Source organism: Protomyctophum bolini, assembly GCF_963924005.1.
Source record: "Protomyctophum bolini genome assembly, chromosome: 15".
In the NCBI taxonomy this organism is placed as follows: Eukaryota; Metazoa; Chordata; class Actinopteri; order Myctophiformes; family Myctophidae; genus Protomyctophum; species Protomyctophum bolini.
Genome location: NC_137876.1, coordinates 13124831 through 13143382, shown reverse-complemented (window position 1 = coordinate 13143382; position 18552 = coordinate 13124831).

Genomic DNA, 18552 nt, shown 5'->3' with positions numbered 1-18552 from the left:
AAAAAAATGACGAAATGACAAAAACGATGGGTTATAGCCCATGTTTTTTTAAATTTTGAAAAAAAAAAGTTAGCCTCGTTTCTTATCATTTTGGACCATGGGCTATAGCCCATATCGTACGGCATACTATAGCGCGCCGTTTTTCATCATTTTTGAGGATTTGAAAAAAATGACGAAATGACAAAAACGATGGGTTATAGCCCATGTTTTTTGAAATTTTGGAAAAAAAAGTTAGCCTCGTTTCTCATCATTTTGGACCATGGGCTATAGCCCATATCGTACGGCATACTATAGCGCGCCGTTTTTCATCATTTTTGAGGATTTGAAAAAAATGACGAAATGACAAAAACGATGGGTTATAGCCCATGTTTTTTGAAATTTTGAAAAAAAAGTTATCCTCGTTTCTCATCATTTTGGACCATGGGCTATAGCCCATATCGTACGGCATACTATAGCGCGCCGTTTTTCATCATTTTTGAGGATTTGAAAAAAATGACGAAATGACAAAAACGATGGGTTATAGCCCATGTTTTTTGAAATTTTGAAAAAAAAAGTTAGCCTCGTTTCTCATAATTTTGGACCATGGGCTATAGCCCATATCGTACGGCATACTATAGCGCGCCGTTTTTCATCATTTTTGAGGATTTGAAAAAAATGACGAAATGACAAAAACGATGGGTTATAGCCCATGTTTTTTGAAAATTTGAAAAAAAAAGTTAGCCTCGTTTCTCATCATTTTGGACCATGGGCTATAGCCCATATCGTACGGCATACTATAGTGCGCCGTTTTTCATCATTTTTGAGGATTTGAAAAAAATGACGAAATGACAAAAACGATGGGTTATAGCCCATGTTTTTTGAAATTTTGAAAAAAAAAGTTAGCCTCGTTTCTCATCATTTTGGACCATGGGCTATAGCCCATATCGTACGGCATACTATAGCGCGCCGTTTTTCATCATTTTTGAGGATTTGAAAAAAATGACGAAATGACAAAAACGATGGGTTATAGCCCATGTTTTTTGAAAATTTGAAAAAAAAAGTTAGCCTCGTTTCTCATCATTTTGGACCATGGGCTATAGCCCATATCGTACGGCATACTATAGCGCGCCGTTTTTCATCATTTTTGAGGATTTGAAAAAAATGACGAAATGACAAAAACGATGGGTTATAGCCCATGTTTTTTGAAATTTTGAAAAAAAAAGTTAGCCTCGTTTCTCATCATTTTGGACCATGGGCTATAGCCCATATCGTACGGCATACTATAGCGCGCCGTTTTTCATCATTTTTGAGGATTTGAAAAAAATGACGAAATGACAAAAACGATGGGTTATAGCCCATGTTTTTTGAAATTTTGAAAAAAAAGGTTAGCCTCGTTTCTCATCATTTTGGACCATGGGCTATAGCCCATATCGTACGGCATACTATAGCGCGCCGTTTTTCATAATTTTTGAGGATTTGAAAAAAATGACGAAATGACAAATACGATGGGTTATAGCCCATGTTTTTTGAAATTTTGAAAAAAAAAGTTAGCCTCGTTTCTCATCATTTTGGACCATGGGCTTTAGCCCATATCGTACGGCATACTATAGCGCGCCGTTTTTCATCATTTTTGAGGATTTAAAAAAAATGACGAAATGACAAAAACGATGGGTTATAGCCCATGTTTTTTGAAATTTTGAAAAAAAAAGTTAGCCTCGTTTCTCATCATTTTGGACCATGGGCTATAGCCCATATCGTACGGCATACTATAGCGCGCCGTTTTTCATCATTTTTGAGGATTTGAAAAAAATGACGAAATGACAAAAACGATGGGTTATAGCCCATGTTTTTTGAAATTTTGAAAAATAAAGTTAGCCTCGTTTCTCATCATTTTGGACCATGGGCTATAGCCCATATCGTACGGCATACTATAGCGCGCCGTTTTTCATCATTTTTGAGGATTTGAAAAAAATGACGAAATGACAAAAACGATGGGTTATAGCCCATGTTTTTTTGAAATTTTGAAAAAAAAAGTTAGCCTCGTTTCTCATCATTTTGGACCATGGGCTATAGCCCATATCGTACGGCATACTATAGCGCGCCGTTTTTCATCATTTTTGAGGATTTGAAAAAAATGACGAAATGACAAAAACGATGGGTTATAGCCCATGTTTTTTGAAAATTTGAAAAAAAAAGTTAGCCTCGTTTCTCATCATTTTGGACCATGGGCTATAGCCCATATCGTACGGCATACTATAGCGCGCCGTTTTTCATCATTTTTGAGGATTTGAAAAAAATGACGAAATGACAAAAACGATGGGTTATAGCCCATGTTTTTTTGAAATTTTGAAAAAAAAAGTTAGCCTCGTTTCTCATCATTTTGGACCATGGGCTATAGCCCATATCGTACGGCATACTATAGCGCGCCGTTTTTCATCATTTTTGAGGATTTGAAAAAAATGACGAAATGACAAAAACGATGGGTTATAGCCCATGTTTTTTGAAATTTTGAAAAAAAAAGTTAGCCTCGTTTCTCATCATTTTGGACCATGGGCTATAGCCCATATCGTACGGCATACTATAGCGCGCCGTTTTTCATCATTTTTGAGGATTTGAAAAAAATGATGAAATGACAAAAACGATGGGTTATAGCCCATGTTTTTTGAAATTTTGAAAAAAAAAGTTAGCCTCGTTTCTCATCATTTTGGACCATGGGCTATAGCCCATATCGTACGGCATACTATAGCGCGCCGTTTTTCATCATTTTTGAGGATTTGAAAAAAATGACGAAATGACAAAAACGATGGGTTATAGCCCATGTTTTTTGAAATTTTGAAAAAAAAAAGTTAGCCTCGTTTCTCATCATTTTGGACCATGGGCTATAGCCCATATCGTACGGCATACTATAGCGCGCCGTTTTTCATCATTTTTGAGGCTTTGAAAAAAATGACGAAATGACAAAAACGATGGGTTATAGCCCATGTTTTTTGAAATTTTGAAAAAAAAAGTTAGCCTCGTTTCTCATCATTTTGGACCATGGGCTATAGCCCATATCGTACGGCATACTATAGCGCGCCGGTTTTCATCATTTTTGAGGATTTGAAAAAAATGACGAAATGACAAAAACGATGGGTTATAGCCCATGTTTTTTGAAATTTTGAAAAAAAAAGTTAGCCTCGTTTCTCATCATTTTGGACCATGGGCTATAGCCCATATCGTACGGCATACTATAGCGCGCCGTTTTTCATCATTTTTGAGGATTTGAAAAAAATGACGAAATGACAAAAACGATGGGTTATAGCCCATGTTTTTTGAAATTTTGAAAAAAAAAGTTAGCCTCGTTTCTCATCATTTTGGACCATGGGCTATAGCCCATATCGTACGGCATACTATAGCGCGCCGTTTTTCATCATTTTTGAGGATTTGAAAAAAATGACGAAATGACAAAAACGATGGGTTATAGCCCATGTTTTTTTAAATTTTGAAAAAAAAAGTTAGCCTCGTTTTTCATCATTTTGGACCATGGGCTATAGCCCATATCGTACGGCATACTATAGCGCGCCGTTTTTCATCATTTTTGAGGATTTGAAAAAAATGACGAAATGACAAAAACGATGGGTTATAGCCCATGTTTTTTGAAATTTTGAAAAAAAAAGTTAGCCTCGTTTCTCATCATTTTTGACCATGGGCTATAGCCCATATCGTACGGCATACTATAGCGCGCCGTTTTTCATCATTTTTGAGGATTTGAAAAAAATGACGAAATGACAAAAACGATGGGTTATAGCCCATGTTTTTTGAAATTTTGAAAAAAAAAGTTAGCCTCGTTTCTCATCATTTTGGACCATGGGCTATAGCCCATATCGTACGGCATACTATAGCGCGCCGTTTTTCATCATTTTTGAGGATTTGAAAAAAATGACGAAATGACAAAAACGATGGGTTATAGCCCATGTTTTTTGAAATTTTGAAAAAAAAAGTTAGCCTCGTTTCTCATCATTTTGGACCATGGGCTATAGCCCATATCGTACGGCATACTATAGCGCGCCGTTTTTCATCATTTTTGAGGATTTGAAAAAAATGACGAAATGACAAAAACGATGGGTTATAGCCCATGTTTTTTGAAATTTTGAATAAAAAAGTTAGCCTCGTTTCTCATCATTTTGGACCATGGGCTATAGCCCATATCGTACGGCATACTATTGCGCGCCGTTTTTCATCATTTTTGAGGATTTGAAAAAAATGACGAAATGACAAAAACGATGGGTTATAGCCCATGTTTTTTGAAATTTTGAAAAACAAAGTTAGCCTCGTTTCTCATCATTTTGGACCATGGGCTATAGCCCATATCGTACGGCATACTATAGCGCGCCGTTTTTCATCATTTTTGAGGATTTGAAAAAAATGACGAAATGACAAAAACGATGGGTTATATCCCATGTTTTTTGAAATTTTGAAAAAAAAAGTTAGCCTCGTTTCTCATCATTTTGGACCATGGGCTTTAGCCCATATCGTACGGCATACTATAGCGCGCCGTTTTTCATCATTTTTGAGGATTTGAAAAAAATGACGAAATGACAAAAACGATGGGTTATAGCCCATGTTTTTTGAAATTTTGAAAAAAAAAGTTAGCCTCGTTTCTCATCATTTTGGACCATGGGCTATAGCCCATATCGTACGGCATACTATAGCGCGCCGGTTTTCATCATTTTTGAGGATTTGAAAAAAATGACGAAATGAAAAAAACGATGGGTTATAGCCCATGTTTTTTGAAATTTTGAAAAAAAAAGTTAGCCTCGTTTCTCATCATTTTGGACCATGGGCTATAGCCCATATCGTACGGCATACTATAGCGCGCCGTTTTTCATCATTTTTGAGGATTTGAAAAAAATGACGAAATGACAAAAACGATGGGTTATAGCCCATGTTTTTTGAAATTTTGAAAAAAAAGTAAGCTTCGTTTCTCATCATTTTGGACCATGGGCTATAGCCCATATCGTACGGCATACTATAGCGCGCCGTTTTTCATCATTTTTGAGGCTTTGAAAAAAATGACGAAATGACAAAAACGATGGGTTATAGCCCATGTTTTTTTAAATTAAAAAAAAAAGAGTTAGCCTCGTTTCTCATCATTTTGGACCATGGGCTATAGCCCATATCGTACGGCATACTATAGCGCGCCGTTTTTCATCATTTTTGAGGATTTGAAAAAAATGACGAAATGACAAAAACGATGGGTTATAGCCCATGTTTTTTTAAATTTAAAAAAAAAAAGTTAGCCTCGTTTCTCATCATTTTGGACCATGGGCTATAGCCCATATCGTACGGCATACTATAGCGCGCCGTTTTTCATCATTTTTGAGGATTTGAAAAAAATGACGAAATGACAAAAACGATGGGTTATAGCGCATGTTTTTTGAAATTTTGAAAAAAAAAGTTAGCCTCGTTTCTCATCATTTTGGACCATGGGCTATAGCCCATATCGTACGGCATACTATAGCGCGCCGTTTTTCATCATTTTTGAGGATTTGAAAAAAATGACGAAATGACAAAAACGATGGGTTATAGCCCATGTTTTTTGAAATTTTGAAAAAAAAAGTTAGCCTCGTTTCTCATCATTTTTGACCATGGGCTATAGCCCATATCGTACGGCATACTATAGCGCGCCGTTTTTCATCATTTTTGAGGATTTGAAAAAAATGACGAAATGACAAAAACGATGGGTTATAGCCCATGTTTTTTGAAATTTTGAAAAAAAAAGTTAGCCTCGTTTCTCATCATTTTGGACCATGGGCTATAGCCCATATCGTACGGCATACTATAGCGCGCCGTTTTTCATCATTTTTGAGGATTTGAAAAAAATGACGAAATGACAAAAACGATGGGTTATAGCCCATGTTTTTTGAAATTTTGAATAAAAAAGTTAGCCTCGTTTCTCATCATTTTGGACCATGGGCTATAGCCCATATCGTACGGCATACTATTGCGCGCCGTTTTTCATCATTTTTGAGGATTTGAAAAAAATGACGAAATGACAAAAACGATGGGTTATAGCCCATGTTTTTTGAAATTTTGAAAAAAAAAGTTAGCCTCGTTTCTCATCATTTTGGACCATGGGCTATAGCCCATATCGTACGGCATACTATAGCGCGCCGTTTTTCATCATTTTTGAGGATTTGAAAAAAATGACGAAATGACAAAAACGATGGGTTATAGCCCATGTTTTTTGAAATTTTGAAAAAAAAAGTTAGCCTCGTTTCTCATCATTTTGGACCATGGGCTATAGCCCATATCGTACGGCATACTATAGCGCGCCGTTTTTCATCATTTTTGAGGATTTGAAAAAAATGACGAAATGACAAAAACGATGGGTTATAGCCCATGTTTTTTGAAATTTTGAATAAAAAAGTTAGCCTCGTTTCTCATCATTTTGGACCATGGGCTATAGCCCATATCGTACGGCATACTATTGCGCGCCGTTTTTCATCATTTTTGAGGATTTGAAAAAAATGACGAAATGACAAAAACGATGGGTTATAGCCCATGTTTTTTGAAATTTTGAAAAAAAAAGTTAGCCTCGTTTCTCATCATTTTGGACCATGGGCTATAGCCCATATCGTACGGCATACTATAGCGCGCCGTTTTTCATCATTTTTGAGGATTTGAAAAAAATGACGAAATGACAAAAACGATGGGTTATAGCCCATGTTTTTTGAAATTTTGAAAAAAAAAGTTAGCCTCGTTTCTCATCATTTTGGACCATGGGCTATAGCCCATATCGTACGGCATACTATAGCGCGCCGTTTTTCATCATTTTTGAGGATTTGAAAAAAATGACGAAATGACAAAAACGATGGGTTATAGCCCATGTTTTTTGAAATTTTGAAAAAAAAAGTTAGCCTTGTTTCTCATCATTTTGGACCATGGGCTATAGCCCATATCGTACGGCATACTATAGCGCGCCGGTTTTCATCATTTTTGAGGATTTGAAAAAAATGACGAAATGAAAAAAACGATGGGTTATAGCCCATGTTTTTTGAAATTTTGAAAAAAAAAGTTAGCCTCGTTTCTCATCATTTTGGACCATGGGCTATAGCCCATATCGTACGGCATACTATAGCGCGCCGTTTTTCATCATTTTTGAGGATTTGAAAAAAATGACGAAATGACAAAAACGATGGGTTATAGCCCATGTTTTTTGAAATTTTGAAAAAAAAAGTAAGCTTCGTTTCTCATCATTTTGGACCATGGGCTATAGCCCATATCGTACGGCATACTATAGCGCGCCGTTTTTCATCATTTTTGAGGCTTTGAAAAAAATGACGAAATGACAAAAACGATGGGTTATAGCCCATGTTTTTTGAAATTAAAAAAAAAAGAGTTAGCCTCGTTTCTCATCATTTTGGACCATGGGCTATAGCCCATATCGTACGGCATACTATAGCGCGCCGTTTTTCATCATTTTTGAGGATTTGAAAAAAATGACGAAATGACAAAAACGATGGGTTATAGCCCATGTTTTTTTAAATTTAAAAAAAAAAGTTAGCCTCGTTTCTCATCATTTTGGACCATGGGCTATAGCCCATATCGTACGGCATACTATAGCGCGCCGTTTTTCATCATTTTTGAGGATTTGAAAAAAATGACGAAATGACAAAAACGATGGGTTATAGCGCATGTTTTTTGAAATTTTGAAAAAAAAAGTTAGCCTCGTTTCTCATCATTTTGGACCATGGGCTATAGCCCATATCGTACGGCATACTATAGCGCGCCGTTTTTCATCATTTTTGAGGATTTGAAAAAAATGACGAAATGACAAAAACGATGGGTTATAGCCCATGTTTTTTGAAATTTTGAAAAAAAAAGTTAGCCTCGTTTCTCATCATTTTTGACCATGGGCTATAGCCCATATCGTACGGCATACTATAGCGCGCCGTTTTTCATCATTTTTGAGGATTTGAAAAAAATGACGAAATGACAAAAACGATGGGTTATAGCCCATGTTTTTTGAAATTTTGAAAAAAAAAGTTAGCCTCGTTTCTCATCATTTTGGACCATGGGCTATAGCCCATATCGTACGGCATACTATAGCGCGCCGTTTTTCATCATTTTTGAGGATTTGAAAAAAATGACGAAATGACAAAAACGATGGGTTATAGCCCATGTTTTTTGAAATTTTGAATAAAAAAGTTAGCCTCGTTTCTCATCATTTTGGACCATGGGCTATAGCCCATATCGTACGGCATACTATTGCGCGCCGTTTTTCATCATTTTTGAGGATTTGAAAAAAATGACGAAATGACAAAAACGATGGGTTATAGCCCATGTTTTTTGAAATTTTGAAAAAAAAAGTTAGCCTCGTTTCTCATCATTTTGGACCATGGGCTATAGCCCATATCGTACGGCATACTATAGCGCGCCGTTTTTCATCATTTTTGAGGATTTGAAAAAAATGACGAAATGACAAAAACGATGGGTTATAGCCCATGTTTTTTGAAATTTTGAAAAAAAAAGTTAGCCTCGTTTCTCATCATTTTGGACCATGGGCTATAGCCCATATCGTACGGCATACTATAGCGCGCCGTTTTTCATCATTTTTGAGGATTTGAAAAAAATGACGAAATGACAAAAACGATGGGTTATAGCCCATGTTTTTTGAAATTTTGAATAAAAAAGTTAGCCTCGTTTCTCATCATTTTGGACCATGGGCTATAGCCCATATCGTACGGCATACTATTGCGCGCCGTTTTTCATCATTTTTGAGGATTTGAAAAAAATGACGAAATGACAAAAACGATGGGTTATAGCCCATGTTTTTTGAAATTTTGAAAAAAAAAGTTAGCCTCGTTTCTCATCATTTTGGACCATGGGCTATAGCCCATATCGTACGGCATACTATAGCGCGCCGTTTTTCATCATTTTTGAGGATTTGAAAAAAATGACGAAATGACAAAAACGATGGGTTATAGCCCATGTTTTTTGAAATTTTGAAAAAAAAAGTTAGCCTCGTTTCTCATCATTTTGGACCATGGGCTATAGCCCATATCGTACGGCATACTATAGCGCGCCGTTTTTCATCATTTTTGAGGATTTGAAAAAAATGACGAAATGACAAAAACGATGGGTTATAGCCCATGTTTTTTGAAATTTTGAAAAAAAAAGTTAGCCTTGTTTCTCATCATTTTGGACCATGGGCTATAGCCCATATCGTACGGCATACTATAGCGCGCCGGTTTTCATCATTTTTGAGGATTTGAAAAAAATGACGAAATGAAAAAAACGATGGGTTATAGCCCATGTTTTTTGAAATTTTGAAAAAAAAAGTTAGCCTCGTTTCTCATCATTTTGGACCATGGGCTATAGCCCATATCGTACGGCATACTATAGCGCGCCGTTTTTCATCATTTTTGAGGATTTGAAAAAAATGACGAAATGACAAAAACGATGGGTTATAGCCCATGTTTTTTGAAATTTTGAAAAAAAAAGTAAGCTTCGTTTCTCATCATTTTGGACCATGGGCTATAGCCCATATCGTACGGCATACTATAGCGCGCCGTTTTTCATCATTTTTGAGGCTTTGAAAAAAATGACGAAATGACAAAAACGATGGGTTATAGCCCATGTTTTTTGAAATTAAAAAAAAAAGAGTTAGCCTCGTTTCTCATCATTTTGGACCATGGGCTATAGCCCATATCGTACGGCATACTATAGCGCGCCGTTTTTCATCATTTTTGAGGATTTGAAAAAAATGACGAAATGACAAAAACGATGGGTTATAGCCCATGTTTTTTTAAATTTTGAAAAAAAAAGTTAGCCTCGTTTCTCATCATTTTGGACCATGGGCTATAGCCCATATCGTACGGCATACTATAGCGCGCCGTTTTTCATCATTTTTGAGGATTTGAAAAAAATGACGAAATGACAAAAACGATGGGTTATAGCGCATGTTTTTTGAAATTTTGAAAAAAAAAGTTAGCCTCGTTTCTCATCATTTTGGACCATGGGCTATAGCCCATATCGTACGGCATACTATAGCGCGCCGTTTTTCATCATTTTTGAGGATTTGAAAAAAATGACGAAATGACAAAAACGATGGGTTATAGCCCATGTTTTTTGAAATTTTGAAAAAAAAAGTTAGCCTCGTTTCTCATCATTTTGGACCATGGGCTATAGCCCATATCGTACGGCATACTATAGCGCGCCGTTTTTCATCATTTTTGAGGATTTGAAAAAAATGACGAAATGACAAAAACGATGGGTTATAGCCATGTTTTTTGAAATTTTGAATAAAAAAGTTAGCCTCGTTTCTCATCATTTTGGACCATGGGCTATAGCCCATATCGTACGGCATACTATAGCGCGCCGTTTTTCATCATTTTTGAGGATTTGAAAAAAATGACGAAATGACAAAAACGATGGGTTATAGCCCATGTTTTTTGAAATTTTGAAAAACAAAGTTAGCCTCGTTTCTCATCATTTTGGACCATGGGCTATAGCCCATATCGTACGGCATACTATAGCGCGCCGTTTTTCATCATTTTTGAGGATTTGAAAAAAATGACGAAATGACAAAAACGATGGGTTATAGCCCATGTTTTTTGAAATTTTGAAAAAAAAAGTAAGCTCGTTTCTCATCATTTTGGACCATGGGCTATAGCCCATATCGTACGGCATACTATAGCGCGCCGTTTTTCATCATTTTTGAGGCTTTGAAAAAAATGACGAAATGACAAAAACGATGGGTTATAGCCCATGTTTTTTGAAATTAAAAAAAAAGAGTTAGCCTCGTTTCTCATCATTTTGGACCATGGGCTATAGCCCATATCGTACGGCATACTATAGCGCGCCGTTTTTCATCATTTTTGAGGATTTGAAAAAAATGACGAAATGACAAAAACGATGGGTTATAGCCCATGTTTTTTAAATTTTGAAAAAAAAAGTTAGCCTCGTTTCTCATCATTTTGGACCATGGGCTATAGCCCATATCGTACGGCATACTATAGCGCGCCGTTTTTCATCATTTTTGAGGATTTGAAAAAAATGACGAAATGACAAAAACGATGGGTTATAGCGCATGTTTTTTGAAATTTTGAAAAAAAAAGTTAGCCTCGTTTCTCATCATTTTGGACCATGGGCTATAGCCCATATCGTACGGCATACTATAGCGCGCCGTTTTTCATCATTTTTGAGGATTTGAAAAAAATGACGAAATGACAAAAACGATGGGTTATAGCCCATGTTTTTTGAAATTTTGAAAAAAAAAGTTAGCCTCGTTTCTCATCATTTTTGACCATGGGCTATAGCCCATATCGTACGGCATACTATAGCGCGCCGTTTTTCATCATTTTTGAGGATTTGAAAAAAATGACGAAATGACAAAAACGATGGGTTATAGCCCATGTTTTTTGAAATTTTGAAAAAAAAAGTTAGCCTCGTTTCTCATCATTTTGGACCATGGGCTATAGCCCATATCGTACGGCATACTATAGCGCGCCGTTTTTCATCATTTTTGAGGATTTGAAAAAAATGACGAAATGACAAAAACGATGGGTTATAGCCCATGTTTTTTGAAATTTTGAAAAAAAAAGTTAGCCTCGTTTCTCATCATTTTGGACCATGGGCTATAGCCCATATCGTACGGCATACTATAGCGCGCCGTTTTTCATCATTTTTGAGGATTTGAAAAAAATGACGAAATGACAAAAACGATGGGTTATAGCCCATGGTTTTTGAAATTTTGAATAAAAAAGTTAGCCTCGTTTCTCATCATTTTGGACCATGGGCTATAGCCCATATCGTACGGCATACTATTGCGCGCCGTTTTTCATCATTTTTGAGGATTTGAAAAAAATGACGAAATGACAAAAACGATGGGTTATAGCCCATGTTTTTTGAAATTTTGAAAAAAAAAGTTAGCCTCGTTTCTCATCATTTTGGACCATGGGCTATAGCCCATATCGTACGGCATACTATAGCGCGCCGTTTTTCATCATTTTTGAGGATTTGAAAAAAATGACGAAATGACAAAAACGATGGGTTATAGCCCATGTTTTTTGAAATTTTGAAAAAAAAAGTTAGCCTCGTTTCTCATCATTTTGGACCATGGGCTATAGCCCATATCGTACGGCATACTATAGCGCGCCGTTTTTCATCATTTTTGAGGATTTGAAAAAAATGACGAAATGACAAAAACGATGGGTTATAGCCCATGTTTTTTGAAATTTTGAATAAAAAAGTTAGCCTCGTTTCTCATCATTTTGGACCATGGGCTATAGCCCATATCGTACGGCATACTATTGCGCGCCGTTTTTCATCATTTTTGAGGATTTGAAAAAAATGACGAAATGACAAAAACGATGGGTTATAGCCCATGTTTTTTGAAATTTTGAAAAAAAAAGTTAGTCTCGTTTCTCATCATTTTGGACCATGGGCTATAGCCCATATCGTACGGCATACTATAGCGCGCCGTTTTTCATCATTTTTGAGGATTTGAAAAAAATGACGAAATGACAAAAACGATGGGTTATAGCCCATGTTTTTTGAAATTTTGAAAAAAAAAGTTAGCCTCGTTTCTCATCATTTTGGACCATGGGCTATAGCCCATATCGTACGGCATACTATAGCGCGCCGTTTTTCATCATTTTTGAGGATTTGAAAAAAATGACGAAATGACAAAAACGATGGGTTATAGCCCATGTTTTTGAAATTTTGAAAAAAAAAAGTTAGCCTCGTTTCTCATCATTTTGGACCATGGGCTATAGCCCATATCGTACGGCATACTATAGCGCGCCGGTTTTCATCATTTTTGAGGATTTGAAAAAAATGACGAAATGAAAAAAACGATGGGTTATAGCCCATGTTTTTTGAAATTTTGAAAAAAAAAGTTAGCCTCGTTTCTCATCATTTTGGACCATGGGCTATAGCCCATATCGTACGGCATACTATAGCGCGCCGTTTTTCATCATTTTTGAGGATTTGAAAAAAATGACGAAATGACAAAAACGATGGGTTATAGCCCATGTTTTTTGAAATTTTGAAAAAAAAAGTAAGCCTCGTTTCTCATCATTTTGGACCATGGGCTATAGCCCATATCGTACGGCATACTATAGCGCGCCGTTTTTCATCATTTTTGAGGCTTTGAAAAAAATGACGAAATGACAAAAACGATGGGTTATAGCCCATGTTTTTTTAAATTAAAAAAAAAGAGTTAGCCTCGTTTCTCATCATTTTGGACCATGGGCTATAGCCCATATCGTACGGCATACTATAGCGCGCCGTTTTTCATCATTTTTGAGGATTTGAAAAAAATGACGAAATGACAAAAACGATGGGTTATAGCCCATGTTTTTTGAAATTTTGAAAAAAAAAGTTAGCCTCGTTTCTCATCATTTTGGACCATGGGCTATAGCCCATATCGTACGGCATACTATAGCGCGCCGTTTTTCATCATTTTTGAGGATTTGAAAAAAATGACGAAATGACAAAAACGATGGGTTATAGCCCATGTTTTTTGAAATTTTGAAAAAAAAAGTTAGCCTCGTTTCTCATCATTTTGGACCATGGGCTATAGCCCATATCGTACGGCATACTATAGCGCGCCGTTTTTCATCATTTTTGAGGATTTGAAAAAAATGACGAAATGACAAAAACGATGGGTTATAGCCCATGTTTTTTGAAATTTTGAAAAAAAAAGTTAGCCTCGTTTCTCATCATTTTGGACCATGGGCTATAGCCCATATCGTACGGCATACTATAGCGCGCCGTTTTTCATCATTTTTGAGGATTTGAAAAAATGACGAAATGAAAAAAACGATGGGTTATAGCCCATGTTTTTTGAAATTTTGAAAAAAAAAGTTAGCCTCGTTTCTCATCATTTTGGACCATGGGCTATAGCCCATATCGTACGGCATACTATAGCGCGCCGTTTTTCATCATTTTTGAGGATTTGAAAAAAATGACGAAATGACAAAAACGATGGGTTATAGCCCATGTTTTTTGAAATTTTGAAAAAAAAAGTAAGCCTCGTTTCTCATCATTTTGGACCATGGGCTATAGCCCATATCGTACGGCATACTATAGCGCGCCGTTTTTCATCATTTTTGAGGCTTTGAAAAAAATGACGAAATGACAAAAACGATGGGTTATAGCCCATGTTTTTTGAAATTAAAAAAAAAAGAGTTAGCCTCGTTTCTCATCATTTTGGACCATGGGCTATAGCCCATATCGTACGGCATACTATAGCGCGCCGTTTTTCATCATTTTTGAGGATTTGAAAAAAATGACGAAATGACAAAAACGATGGGTTATAGCCCATGTTTTTTTAAATTTTGAAAAAAAAAGTAGCCTCGTTTCTCATCATTTTGGACCATGGGCTATAGCCCATATCGTACGGCATACTATAGCGCGCCGTTTTTCATCATTTTTGAGGATTTGAAAAAAATGACGAAATGACAAAAACGATGGGTTATAGCGCATGTTTTTTGAAATTTTGAAAAAAAAAGTTAGCCTCGTTTCTCATCATTTTGGACCATGGGCTATAGCCCATATCGTACGGCATACTATAGCGCGCCGTTTTTCATCATTTTTGAGGATTTGAAAAAAATGACGAAATGACAAAAACGATGGGTTATAGCCCATGTTTTTTGAAATTTTGAAAAAAAAAGTTAGCCTCGTTTCTCATCATTTTGGACCATGGGCTATAGCCCATATCGTACGGCATACTATAGCGCGCCGTTTTTCATCATTTTTGAGGATTTGAAAAAAATGACGAAATGACAAAAACGATGGGTTATAGCCCATGTTTTTTGAAATTTTGAAAAAAAAAGTTAGCCTCGTTTCTCATCATTTTGGACCATGGGCTATAGCCCATATCGTACGGCATACTATAGCGCGCCGTTTTTCATCATTTTTGAGGATTTGAAAAAAATGACGAAATGACAAAAACGATGGGTTATAGCCCATGTTTTTTGAAATTTTGAAAAAAAAAGTTAGCCTCGTTTCTCATCATTTTGGACCATGGGCTATAGCCCATATCGTACGGCATACTATAGCGCGCCGTTTTTCATCATTTTTTAGGCTTTGAAAAAAATGACGAAATGACAAAAACGATGGGTTATAGCCCATGTTTTTTGAAATTTAAAAAAAAAAGTTAGCCTCGTTTCTCATCATTTTGGACCATGGGCTATAGCCCATATCGTACGGCATACTATAGCGCGCCGTTTTTCATCATTTTTGAGGATTTGAAAAAAATGACGAAATGACAAAAACGATGGGTTATAGCCCATGTTTTTTGAAATTTTGAAAAAAAAAGTTAGCCTCGTTTCTCATCATTTTGGACCATGGGCTATAGCCCATATCTTACGGCATACTATAGCGCGCCGTTTTTCATCATTTTTGAGGATTTGAAAAAAATGACGAAATGACAAAAACGATGGGTTATAGCCCATGTTTTTTGAAATTTTGAAAAAAAAAGTTAGCCTCGTTTCTCATCATTTTGGACCATGGGCTATAGCCCATATCGTACGGCATACTATAGCGCGCCGTTTTTCATCATTTTTGAGGATTTGAAAAAAATGACGAAATGACAAAAACGATGGGTTATAGCCCATGTTTTTTGAAATTTTGAAAAAAAAAGTTAGCCTCGTTTCTCATCATTTTGGACCATGGGCTATAGCCCATATCGTACTGGCATACTATAGCGCGCCGTTTTTCATCATTTTTGAGGATTTGAAAAAAATGACGAAATGACAAAAACGATGGGTTATAGCCCATGTTTTTTGAAATTTTGAAAAAAAAAGTTAGCCTCGTTTCTCATCATTTTGGACCATGGGCTATAGCCCATATCGTACGGCATACTATAGCGCGCCGTTTTTCATCATTTTTGAGGATTTGAAAAAAATGACGAAATGACAAAAACGATGGGTTATAGCCCATGTTTTTTGAAATTTGAAAAAAAAGTTAGCCTCGTTTCTCATCATTTTGGACCATGGGCTATAGCCCATATCGTACGGCATACTATAGCGCGCCGTTTTTCATCATTTTTTAGGATTTGAAAAAAATGACGAAATGACAAAAACGATGGGTTATAGCCCATGTTTTTTGAAATTTTGAAAAAAAAAGTTAGCCTCGTTTCTCATCATTTTGGACCATGGGCTATAGCCCATATCGTACGGCATACTATAGCGCGCCGTTTTTCATCATTTTTGAGGATTTGAAAAAAATGACGAAATGACAAAAACGATGGGTTATAGCCCATGTTTTTTGAAATTTTGAAAAAAAAGTTAGCCTCGTTTCTCATCATTTTGGACCATGGCTATAGCCCATATCGTACGGCATACTAGCGCGCCGTTTTTCATCATTTTTGAGGATTTGAAAAAAATGACGAAATGACAAAAACGATGGGTTATAGCCCATGTTTTTTGAAATTTTGAAAAAAAAAGTTAGCCTCGTTTCTCATCATTTTGGACCATGGGCTATAGCCCATATCGTACGGCATACTATAGCGCGCCGTTTTTCATCATTTTTGAGGATTTGAAAAAAATGACGAAATGACAAAAACGATGGGTTATAGCCCATGTTTTTTGAAATTTTGAAAAAAAAAGTTAGCCTCGTTTCTCATCATTTTGGACCATGGGCTATAGCCCATATCGTACGGCATACTATAGCGCGCCGTTTTTCATCATTTTTGAGGATTTGAAAAAAATGACGAAATGACAAAAACGATGGGTTATAGCCCATGTTTTTTGAAATTTTGAAAAAAAAAGTTAGCCTCGTTTCTCATCATTTTGGACCATGGGCTATAGCCCATATCGTACGGCATACTATAGCGCGCCGTTTTTCATCATTTTTGAGGATTTGAAAAAAATGACGAAATGACAAAAACGATGGGTTATAGCCCATGTTTTTTTGAAATTTAAAAAAAAAAGTTAGCCTCGTTTCTCATCATTTTGGACCATGGGCTATAGCCCATATCGTACGGCATACTATAGCGCGCCGTTTTTCATCATTTTGAGGATTTGAAAAAAATGACGAAATGACAAAAACGATGGGTTATAGCCCATGTTTTTTAAATTTTGAAAAAAAAAGTTAGCCTCGTTTCTCATCATTTTGGACCATGGGCTATAGCCCATATCGTACGGCATACTATAGCGCGCCGTTTTTCATCATTTTTGAGGATTTGAAAAAAATGACGAAATGACAAAAACGATGGGTTATAGCGCATGTTTTTTGAAATTTTGAAAAAAAAGTTAGCCTCGTTTCTCATCATTTTGGACCATGGGCTATAGCCCATATCGTACGGCATACTATAGCGCGCCGTTTTTCATCATTTTTGAGGATTTGAAAAAAATGACGAAATGACAAAAACGATGGGTTATAGCCCATGTTTTTTGAAATTTTGAAAAAAAAAGTTAGCCTCGTTTCTCATCATTTTGGACCATGGGCTATAGCCCATATCGTACGGCATACTATAGCGCGCCGTTTTTCATCATTTTTGAGGATTTGAAAAAAATGACGAAATGACAAAAACGATGGGTTATAGCGCATGTTTTTTGAAATTTTGAAAAAAAAAGTTAGCCTCGTTTCTCATCATTTTGGACCATGGGCTATAGCCCATATCGTACGGCATACTATAGCGCGCCGTTTTTCATCATTTTTGAGGATTTGAAAAAAATGACGAAATGACAAAAACGATGGGTTATAGCCCATGTTTTTTGAAATTTTGAAAAAAAAAGTTAGCCTCGTTTCTCATCATTTTGACCATGGGCTATAGCCCATATCGTACGGCATACTATAGCGCGCCGTTTTTCATCATTTTTGAGGATTTGAAAAAAATGACGAAATGACAAAAACGATGGGTTATAGCCCATGTTTTTTGAAATTTTGAAAAAAAAAGTTAGCCTCGTTTCTCATCATTTTGGACGGTGGGCTATAGCCCATATCGTACGGCATACTATAGCGCGCCGTTTTTCATCATTTTTGAGGATTTGAAAAAAATGACGAAATGACAAAAACGATGGGTTATAGCCCATGTTTTTTGAAATTTTGAAAAAAAAAGTTAGCCTCGTTTCTCATCATTTTGGACCATGGGCTATAGCCCATATCGTACGGCATACTATAGCGCGCCGTTTTTCATCATTTTTGAGGATTTGAAAAAAATGACGAAATGACAAAAACGATGGGTTATAGCCCATGTTTTTTGAAATTTTGAAAAAAAAAGTTAGCCTCGTTTCTCATCATTTTGGACGTTGGGCTATAGCCCATATCGTACGGCATACTATAGCGCGCCGTTTTTCATCATTTTTGAAGATTTGAAAAAAATGACGAAATGACAAAAACGATGGGTTATAGCCCATGTTTTTTGAAATTTTGAAAAAAAAAGTTAGCCTCGTTTCTCATCATTTTGGACCATGGGCTATAGCCCATATCGTACGGCATACTATAGCGCGCCGTTTTTCATCATTTTTGAGGATTTGAAAAAAATGACGAAATGACAAAAACGATGGGTTATAGCGCATGTTTTTTGAAATTTTGAAAAAAAAAGTTAGCCTCGTTTCTCATCATTTTGGACCATGG